Source organism: Paroedura picta, chromosome 1, assembly GCF_049243985.1.
Source record: "Paroedura picta isolate Pp20150507F chromosome 1, Ppicta_v3.0, whole genome shotgun sequence".
NCBI lineage: Eukaryota > Metazoa > Chordata > Lepidosauria > Squamata > Gekkonidae > Paroedura > Paroedura picta.
Genome location: NC_135369.1, coordinates 49,371,799 through 49,383,246, shown reverse-complemented (window position 1 = coordinate 49,383,246; position 11,448 = coordinate 49,371,799). Strand labels below are relative to the sequence as shown.

At 43.1% G+C, this 11,448-nt stretch overlaps 1 long non-coding RNA gene across 1 annotated transcript in view; it reads right to left on the bottom strand.

Moving 5' to 3' along the window:
- Positions 1-211: 211 nt before the first annotated feature.
- Positions 212-11,448, bottom strand: part of LOC143837664 (uncharacterized) — a 121,310-nt gene continuing 110,073 nt past the window's right edge. Inside the window, exon 3 of the long non-coding RNA XR_013231044.1 lies at positions 212-3,155. This is a non-coding gene — a long non-coding RNA (uncharacterized LOC143837664). The remainder of the gene's footprint in view (positions 3,156-11,448) is intronic.

Below are 11,448 nucleotides of genomic sequence, written 5' to 3'. Positions count from 1 at the left end.
GCTATGGTAATGTTTAAACATCCCTTCATAATAAGATACAGACACGCCACAACAATGAACATAAGGAACATTTTATTTTCATGGAAATTTTCACTCATGACCATGACAAATCAATGGGAACCCTGAGCTTGTTTCTCTGCAACGAGATAGTCCCATCTGGGAGTGATGGGAGACAATGACACCCAATGTGTGTTGCAAAGGGCCAGGGGGGATGAAGTAAAAGGCCAGGGGGGAGAGAAGGCGTCCTTCGGGGCCCACCTCCAATTAGTCAAAGGACCACATGTGGTCCGCCGCCCACAGGTTGGGGATCGCTACTGTAAACTACATTTGATGGAAATAGTGTTTGGTTCACGGTCACTCAGTGAACTTCTTAAGTAAATGAGATGCTGAACCTGGATCGTCTCAGTTCTGCTCTTTCACCACTACATCCCATTAGTCCACTTGTATGTAGCATGTACTTACTGTAGCATCATCCCACTAAATTCACTCTTAATGTTAACAATATATATCTCATGTATCAGGCCCAAGTTGTGACTACAAAGGGAATCCACCAAGCTTTGGCCTCTCCTTGTAGCCCACCTATATGCCCAAAAGGGCAAAAGCAAGGGTGAGGAGACATCAAGGCCTTCAAGGCATGCAACATACCTAGCAACCTGCAATTCAGCTTGGGAGGTCACATGTTTTCTGGGCCTGGTCTCCATTTCTCACTAAGTACACTTCTATAAACACCCAGAATGGCTATGATTATTCCTGCATTACTCCACAGCTGTGACATCATCGTCAAACAAAACATTTTAAAAAAAACCTTTAAAAGGCCTGTTTATCAGGTTCTTTAAAAAAACGGGTCATGTGGTTTTCTTCTTGTTTGCGAGGTGTGGCTGACAGAGCTCTTATATCTGTGGGCATCTGTGCACAAGAGATATGAGAAAGCAAAAAGCTTTTCTTTCCGTTGTTTTTATGTGTGGTTTCTCTCATTCTAAAAGCAGGTGGAACATTTGTCTTCTGCAGGCATACACTCAGAATACTGTGCATAGCTATGGCTTACACAAAATGGAAGATATACACATGCGTGTTTTAGGTTTTCAATCCAAAATGGTTAAATAACCTTGTGATAAGCTTATGGATATATATTTTTTTGCCCTCAAATTTGAAAGGATTTTTCAATCTAGTATGAAACTATTAGAAAGGAAAATAAGATTTGAGAAATAATTGCTTGACAACACCAATTTGGGTAGATCTTATTTCTGTTCACGGAGCACAATTTACTTGCTGCGCCCTTCTTGCAGTCACCCAAAATGCTGCTCCTGGGGGACAGGGGACTGACAGCAATAATCAAACATTGGCCATATGAGGGAATAATTGGTGGAAATTCCCCCTTTACTGTCCATAGAAATCCACCATGGGACTCAACCCATTAGGTATATTATGTGTTTTTAAAGTACTTCTCAAAGTCAAATTTGTGTATGGAGATTTGAAAATAGAAGTCAAACGCCAGCTCTGGGTTCTGAAACATTGCTATATTTCAAAAGGGTGTATCAAATTTCAGTTCAGTTCTGATTTCAAACAGACTTCTTTGGTATAATTTACATCGCAAGAAGGCCCAGGCAAAACCGGAAATTCCAAGCAAAGACTTGCTTTGGAAATACAGTTAGCTAATCTGAATGCACAGATTCTCTTCCTTGTTCATTGTTTCTTGTTTTGCGATGGCTGAGGAAGAATTTCTTCAGAGCATATTGGTCTTGTTTGGTCTTGTTTCCATGGGTCCTGTTCAAGGAATTATTTTAAACCAGATTTTTGCATTCTCTCAGCAGATACTTCCTTCTGCTTACCTTTCATTTTTGGTATCTTTGTCTGCACATATTTACTTTGCTACATAAACCAATAGAATCCCATTCATGTTTGTCTGCTAGACTGAACACAGGTTTGACAAGCTCAGAAGCGTAACATTAATGCAGCTGACCTCCAGGTTCTATGGAGGCAGGTTTTGTTGTGGCTGTTTTTGCCATGGGTTTATGCATTTGTGCTCCTGTGTCACTGCATATTGTGTGTGTGTATGTGTGTGTGTGTGTGTGTGTGTGTGTGTGTGTGTGTGAGAGAGAGAGAGAGAGAGAGAGAGAGTGAGAGGCCATTGTTTGGTACTTTCTGTGACCTGCTGCTTGTCCAGAATACCTGAGTCATAGCTGACTCAACTTGGTCTTATTTACACTGTAGAACAGGCTCATTGAGGCTTCCAAATTACTTCTGTTCCCAAATCACAGGACAAAGACCAAGCAACTGTTAGGTGATCCTTCATTTGTAGATGGTGCTTGCATAACTTTTCCCAGCAAGGACTGTTAAGCATTAGTGGATTATTTGCTTTATTCAGGCAAACTAGAAATTACCATAAAGCAAATGTCCTGGTTTGAATAACCAGGGCCTATTTAGTTCTCTCAGACCTCACATTATAGGGGTGCATGCAAATCTTCCACAACCAGTTATGGACTAGAGATTTTTCTCCACATTTATGAGGTTAATCCCCAATAATGTTGCCAACTCTGGGTTGGGAAATTCCTGGAAATTTGGAAGTGGAGCATAGTAAGGGCAGGCTTTGGAGAGTGGAAGGAGCTCAACAGGCCATAATATCAGAGACATCTTGCTCCAGAGATCAGTTGTAACTCTGGGCTCTCTTGGAGGCTGGGAACACTTATCCCCAAACTATCCTAAACTCTTTTTTTATTATTATATAGACTTGTATTTTTCATTTATAAAGAAAACAGAGTATATATATAAAGAATAAAATAATAAGCATTATGCAAATTATACTCCAATAACATTTTAGTACAAAAGAACCCCTTCCGTCCCCATATAGTTTATCTTCTCGGATAGTTTAAGTAAGGACCCCATTATTCTTGAAAATCTTCATCCATTTTTCCATTATCTATCAATGTCAGTTTGACCATTTTGGCCAGGTCTGCCAACTTGGTCATCCAATCCTCTATTGAGGGTCGATCTTGCATCTTCCATTTTCTAGCCAAGACTAGCCTTGCCGCTGTCATTGCGTGGAAGAACAGACTTCTGCTTTGTGTTGGGAGGCACTGCGGTAGTATACTTAATAACATGTTCTCAGGTTTCAATGGAATATGCATATCCTAAACTCTTCATGCTTCTGCAACATTCTGTAGAAAGAGAAGAAAGTGACCTTAGCAAAGTATCTAGGAATCTGCCTGCTGTTAAATCAGACCATTGATCTATTGAGCTCATTTATTGCTCTAAACTACCATTTATGGCACCATGTGCAATCCAGCTCTGTCTAGTCCAGATATGGGGCTCAGTTATTTTATTTGTTTGTTTATTTGTTTCTTTCTTTCTTTAGATTTTTATACTGCCCTTCCCTACAGCTCTGGGCGGTTTACATAAAACATTTGGGAACATTTACATAGAACACTATCAAAATCAATATAAAAATATAACAATATAACAATAACAATAACATGCCAACTAGAACAACTAGAACAGTATTTCAACAATAACTTTAACACTCCCTCAGTAGGTTTGATCGCTCAGTCTGGGGGGGGGGAGAGACCTGTGAATGTTATGGGTCAGTCGACCTCATCAAATGCCTGGTGGAAGAGCTCCTTTTTGCAGGCCCTGCGGGATTGTGGAAGTTCCGGCAGGGCCCTGATGTCTTCGGGGAGCTCATTTCACCAGGTGGGGGCCAGGACTGAAAAGGCTTTGGCCCTTTTTGAGGTCCAACATGCCTCTTTAGGGTCAGGGATGCACAGCCTGTTGGAAGTGGTGGGGTGGGGCGGGGCAGAGAGGTGGTATCTCAGATACAATGGGCCCAGACCAAGAATGGCCTTAAAGGTGATTACCAAAACCTTAAACCTAATCTGGAATTCAACTGGGAGCCAGCCGAGATCTTGGAGTACCGGCCGGATATGAGATCTCCATGATGTTTTAGTGAGAATCCTGGCTGCGGCATTCTGCACCAGCTGTAGTTTCCAGATCAAGGATAAGGGTAGGCCTGCGTAGAGCAAGTTGCAGAAGTCCAGTCTAGAGGTGACCGTCGCATGGATCACTGTGGCTAGGTGCTCTGGGTCCAGGTAGGGCACTAGTAGTTTGGCTTGGTGGAGGTGGTAAAATGCCAGCCGTGCTACCTTTGTGACTGGGCTTCCATTGTAAGGGAAGCATCCAAGATCACGCCCAGGTTCCTGGCGGAGTGAGTCACTGGACTCTGGACGGTGTAAAGCTCCTAGAGTAGGCAGGGACTCTTAGAATCATAGAATCATAGAATCATAGCGTTGGAAGGGGCCATACAGGCCATCTACTCCAACCCCCTGCTCAATGTAGGATCAGCCCTAAGCATCCTAAAGCATCCAAGAAAAGTGTGTATCCAACCTTTGCTTGAAGACTGCCAGTGAGGGGGAGTTCACCACCTCCTTAGGCAGCCTATTCCACTGCTGAACTACTCTGACTGTGAAAAGCTTTTTCCTGATATCTAGCCTATATCGTTGTACTTGTAGTTTAAACCCATTACTGCATGTCCTTTCCTCTGCAGCCAATGGGAACAGCATCCTGCCCTCTTCCAAATGACAACCTTTCAAATACTTAGAGGGCTAACATGTCCCATCTCAACCTCCTTTTCTCCAGGCTGAACATTCCCAAGGCCCTCAAACTATCTTCATAGGGCTTGGTCTGTAGTCTCCTGGGTCATCCTTCCTCCCTTTTTTGAAGATCGGAATAACATTTGCTCTCTTCCAGTCCTCTGGAACATCTTCAGTCCTTAAAGAGGTCCCGAAGATGATGGACAAGGGCTGTGCAAGTTCTGTGGAAAGTTTTTTGAGCACTCTCGGGTGCATTTCTTCCTCCCATGGTCCTTTCCTACCCAACCACAGTTGTCAGAAGTCCAAGCCTTCATCAACAGAAAATGTAATGCTCAGAGACAGAGCCCTACTCCAGAGCCCCTGGCCTGCATACCACTGGCCTCCAGTTCTGGTCCCGGGAAAGGCTCTTCATAGCCATAGTTTCAGTAAAGTTCTTTAGCACTGTCTCTTGCAATATTGTTTTTGGAAGAGGCAGATGAAGATGTTGGGGAGGGGGGTAGAATTGTCACTCTGAGTTAAAAAATACCTGGAGATTTTGGGGACAGAGCCTGGGAAGGATGGGTTTGGGATGGAGAGATCTCATCAGGATATAATGCCAAAAAATCTACTTTCCAAAGCAGCCATTTTCTCCAGGGAAAATGATCTTGGTTGTCTCAAGATAAATTAAAATAGCAGGGACCACCTGGAGGCTGGCTGCCCTAGTGGAGGGCCATGATAGAAGGTGCTGCAGAGAAACACACTTTTGGAATGTGAGGTCATCTATTCGTGATAAACAGAAAAAAATATATTTTTCCACACAATGCATAAATTCACATGTGGAATCAATTGTGTCAAGATGTGGTGATGTCCACCAGCGCTCATGGTTTTTTAAACAAAGATCTATCCACATAGTGAACAAAGAACAGAGAGCTGGACTTGTACTGAGGAGATGTGGAATCAAGTCCCTGCTCAGCATGGAACAGTTTAATGGGCAAGTCAATACCCATATGGTTACCATAACCATCTTCCCAGGGTTGTTGTGACACTAAAATGGATTAACTGTATGAACACTCTTAATCGAAACTTCCTACTAGGGGGAGCTGGTTGGCTAAGCTGCAACCAGTGTGATTGATTAGAGTGAGATCTTTGGTCTGCTGTAACAGGGCTGTTCTTATGACCACAATCAAAATCCTTTTGGTCTGGTAGGAGAGGCAGCTGCTTTTCTTCAAAGACCTGAGGCAAGAGGTATCATTCGCCCAGCCATCACACCAGGAATCAAGTCCTGCAGACTGCATAGCCTGCACTGATGTCATTTTTCAACATTGTGGCTGGGTGGTTATGCTGTCAGAGTCTAAAGCATGTGTATGTCGTACAGGCCATCTAAGTTAAAGTCATGTTGTTGCCCTTAGAGTGGTAAAAAAAAAAACATGCCTCTATTTTTTATGCTACTCTGCCTACTTGCCTGTATTCTGGGAAGATATTAGAAAGAAAAGATCACAGTTTATAATTCCTGAAGTTTGAGATTTTACATCCTTCCAACCTGCACATCTCAGCAACTGGTTGCTTTGTTTAAAAGGGATCCCCCACCCTCCCCAGGAAAGGTGAGTTGTACTCCTGTAACCCAAAAGAAAAAGGAGAGCAAAAACGATTCTTCAGCTGCGGTAGAAAGAGGCACTTTTGGTATACTTAAGGAAGAACGTGTACCTTTCAGTATACGTAAGGAAGAGAGAAAGGATACCTTTCTTTCACCCGTACTCTGACAGGATGCTTTAAATGGTCCTATTAGTAATTTTTTAAAAAATAAAAATCTTACCCATATGGAAGGCGGAGATGGTGACTTTGAATTATTAGCATTTACTAGGTGCTGCCAAATGCTCGTGGAGCTGTAGGCAACACAAGGGTGATTTAAAAAGTAAGGGGAAAAGCACCCTTTTCATGGCATCTGAAGCGTGGGGGTCCCACAGCCCCAGGATCTGCAAAATATACTAGGCAGGGTGGTGATCTGGGAAGGACAGCAGGACAAGCAAAATGAATTTTAAAGGCAGACTTGTGACCTCATCCACATGGCCATTCATAAAGGGTGATCTGTGCTGGAGAATATGAAACTCCTAAGTGTGAACACAGCAGAGGCATTAAGGGCACACATGGAAAATAGAGTATTCTGTGTTGGAAGGAAGTAAATGTGTTTTGATCCAAGGTGTTAATGGGCTCACCTTTTCCCCTATGCAGGAACAGGAATACCTGAAAATATGAAAGCATCTCTAACGATGTGATATTTCTATTTACCATGTGCCGGACAGAAAATATTTATGTAGAGGGTTTTTCTTTTTTCCCTTTTTAATTTGTACATTTCAAAGATAAAACAGCTTTTTTGTGTGGAGGAACCATTATCAGAAATATTACTTTAAGTCAGGGCTGCAAACTTATATGTGTAGCTTAATCAACTCAAACATCAGATGTTTTATTGGGATGAAGATTTAGTTTTTTGATGAGGCTGGTTTGCTTCTGGTGTGTTAGTATGCTGCAGGAGCAAAAAAGAAAATATTCAAGATGGCCATTCCACTAGACAATTATGAAAGACAGCCTTTGATTGATAAATTATACATTGCTGCAAAAGCCCTCCCATGGCTCAAAAGAGAAATATGCAAATATATTTAAATATAACTGTCTGATTAAAACAATTAGCAAACAAGCAGGCAATTTATCAGCTAAAACTGGTTAAGAGTACTATGAAAGCTGTACTTATGCAATATTTCCTTGTACACTTGTGGGTTTAAGAGAGAACACCAATTTCAGCAAAAAATTTAGTACTGACAGCACTAAGAAGGTTGCTTATAATCACTGTATAAGTATCATAGAATCATAGAATCATAGAATCATAGAGTTGGAAGGGGCCATACAGGCCATCTAGTCCAACCCCCTGCTCAACGCAGGATTAGCCCTAAGCATCCTAAAGCATCCAAGAAAAGTGTGTATCCAACCTTTGCTTGAAGACTTCCAGTGAGGGGGCACTCACCACCTCCTTAGGCAGCCTATTCCACTGCTGAACGACTCTGACTGAGAAAAACTTTTTCCTGATATCTAGCCTATATCGTTGTACTTGAAGTTTAAACCCATTACTGCGTGTCCTTTCCTCTGCAGCCAGCAGAAACAGCATCCTGCCCTCCTCCAGGTGACAACCTTTCAAATACTTAAAGAGGGCTATCATGTCCCCTCTCAACCTCCTTTTCTCCAGGCTGAACATTCCCAAGTCCCTCAACCTATCTTCATAGGGCTTGGTCCCTTGGCCCCAGATCATCTTCGTCGCTCTCCTCTGTACCCTTTCAATTTTATCGATGTCCTTCTTGAAGTGAGGCCTCCAGAACTGCACACAGTACTCCAGGTGTGGTCTGACCAGTGCCGTATACAATGGGACTATGACATCTTGTGATTTTGATGTGATGCCTCTGTTGATACAGCCCAAAATGGCATTTGCCTTTTTTACCGCTGCATCACACTGCCTGCTCATGTTTAGTTTACAATCCACAAGTACCCCAAGGTCTCGTTCACACACAGTGCTACCTAGAAGCGTATCCCCCATCCAGTAGGCATGCTTTTCATTTTTCTGACCCAGATGCAGAACTTTACACTTATCTTTATTAAATTGCATCTTGTTCTCATTTGCCCATTTTTCCATTGTGTTCAGATCTCGTTGAACTCTGTCTCTATCTTCCGGAGTATTTGCCAGTCCTCCCAATTTGGTGTCATCTGCAAACTTGATGAGTAGTCCCTCCACCCCCTCATCTAGATCATTAATAAATATGTTAAAAAGTACCGGGCCGAGCACCGAACCCTGAGGTACCCCGCTACTCACCTCTCTCCAGTCTGATGAAACACCATTGACAACAACTCTTTGAGTGCGGTTCTCTAACCAATTCCCTATCCACCTAACGATATGAAAATCCAGATTGCAGTCCTTCAACTTATCCATCAGAACATCATGGGGAACCTTGTCAAAAGCTTTACTAAAATCCAAGTAAATGACATCAACCAAATTTCCCCGATCCAGCAAACCTGTTACTTGGTCAAAAAAGGAAACTAGGTTGGTCTGGCAGGACCTGTTGGAGACAAATCCATGCTGACTTCCTTGGATCACCAAATTGTCCTCCAGATGTTTGCAGATCGCTCCCTTTAATATCTGCTCCATTATCTTCCCCACAACAGAGGTCAGACTCACTGGTCTGTAGTTTCCCGGGTCATCCTTCCTCCCTTTTTTGAAGATCGGAATAACGTTTGCTCTTTTCCAGTCCTCCGGGACATCTCCAGTCCTTAAAGAGGTTCCGAAGATGATGGACAAGGGCTGTGCAAGTTCTCTGGAAAGTTCTTTGAGTACTCTCGGGTGCATTTCATCTGGACCAGGGGATTTGAACTCATCCAGTGCAGCTAAATGCCTCTCGACCACCTCTCTATCCATGTTAACCTGCCACCCAGACACTATCCTTTGGCTACAGCCATCTCTAGATGTGCCTAAACACTTAGACCTGTGGGAAAAAACAGATGTAAAATAGGCACTAAGCCTTTCTGCTTTCTCTGCATCTTTCGTTAGAGTTTGTCCATCCGCACCCAACAGCGGGCCTATTGCCTCCTTTACTTTACGTTTGCTCCTCACGTAACTGAAAAATCTTTTCTTGTTACAATGGGCTTCCCTGGCCAATCTTAGCTCACTCTCAGCTTTGGCCTTTCTGATGATTGATCTACAGTGCCTAGTAACCTGTAGGTACTCTTCTTTAGAGCTCTGTCCTTCCCTCCATTTCCTGAACATTTTCCTTTTCTTTCTTAGTTCCTCTTGAAGTTCTCTGTTCATCCAAATAGGCTTCTTAGAGCTCTTGCAGTGTTTTCGTCTTTCTGGAATAGTCATTGATTGAGCATGCAATAGCTCTTGTTTGAGTAGCGCCCACCCTTCACATGCTCCCTTCCCTTCCAGCATTCTCGTCCATGGTATGACACTCATCATGTCTCTGAGTTTATTAAAGTTTGCCCTACGAAAATCCAACATCCGCGTCTGGCTACAAGCTTCCTTGGCTCCCCATCTCAAAAGGAATTCTATGAGGACATGGTCACTTCCCCCTAGGGTCCCCACCTCCTTCACCTCATCCACCAACTCTTGCCTGTTGGTCAGTATTAAGTCCAGTATGGCTGAACCTCTTGTGGGTTCATCTACCATTTGATAAATGAAATTGTCAGCCAGGCAGGTCAGAAACTTGCATGACTGAGGACGCTTCGCAGAGTTTGTTTCCCAGCACACATCTGGGAAATTGAAGTCACCCATGATGACAAGGTCCTGCCGTTTGGATATTTTCTCAAGCTGCTCACAAAATGCAGCATCCACATCCTCTCGTTGGTCAGGCGGTCGGTAGCAGACACCAACCACCACACTGTTTGTTTTCCCCTCGCTTATTTTCACCCAGATGCTTTCCACTGTAGATATGCTCTCCTTCACTAGAATTTCCTGACAGGTAAGCCCTTTTCTCACATACAGTGCCACTCCTCCACCTCTTCGATCTATTCTGTATGTAACCTTGAGTCTGAGAAAGAATTGTCGAGACTCTTAAGACAAAAGCAACTGATTACTAATATGTTTTGTTTGCACTTTTATTTTAGTAAAGTGTCCTTTCACCCAATCAAGATATTATGTATGCAGCAGATTTAGATTCTGCAGATTTAAGTGGGGGGAGGGGTTGCTTAAATTAAATTAAATTAAACTAGAAAAAAATTAAGCACATGCCCAGAGAATCTAAGAGAAAAATCAAACTAACTGTGTGCTCCCACAGAACTCCTATTCCCTGGTATTATCACATTTTCCACTTGTTCCTGAAAATTCAAACACGATTTCTATTACAAAGTATTATCATAGAATCATAGAATCATAGAATCATAGAGTTGGAAGGGGCCATACAGGCCATCTAGTCCAACCCCCTGCTCAACGCAGGACTAGCCCTAAGCATCCTAAAGCATCCAAGAAAAGTGTGTATCCAACCTTTGCTTGAAGACTGCCAGTGAGGGGGAGCTCACCACCTCCTTAGGCAGCCTATTCCACTGCTGAACTACCCTGACTGTGAAAAACTTTTTCCTGATATCTAGCCTATATCATTGTACTTGAAGTTTAAACCCATTACTGCGTGTCCTCTCCTCTGCAGCCAACAGAAACAGCATCCTGCCCTCCTCCAAGTGACAACCTTTCAAATACTTAAAGAGGGTTATCATGTCCCCTCTCAACCTCCTTTTCTCCAAGCTGAACATTCCCAAGTCCCTCAACCTATCTTCATAGGGCTTGGTCCCTTGGCCCCAGATCATCTTCGTCGCTCTCCTCTGTACCCTTTCAATTTTATCTACGTCCTTCTTGAAGTGAGGCCTCCAGAACTGCACACAGTACTCCAAGTGTGGTCTGACCAGTGCCGTATACAATGGGACTATGCATTATTATATTGCATTATTGCATTATTGCATTATTACTTTTTTCCATATATAATTCCTGCTTTTGAAAAATAATTTTTTTAGCAATTTAGGGTGTTTAGGGTGTTTCCATTGCAACAGTAACAACACCATTTCCTTTAAGATGTGGTACCAGGGCCTAGTCTGCAGACTTAGGATAATGCACTTTCAATGTGCTTTGGCAGCTGGATTGTCCTGTGCAGGGCCTATTATGCACTACTGCTGAAACAGCGGCATGGAGAATGCGGAGGAGGAAGAAGCGAAGGAAACCGCTTATGCATGGAATGGAATGCAACAGCAGCAAAACCCAGAGTATCCGATTATGCACATGGCTACTCCGGAGCCACTTCAGGTTGCACCCTGGTCCCGGGAAGCTCCACTTTCTTCCACATCTCGCTAACGCGGCTTTTTCGGC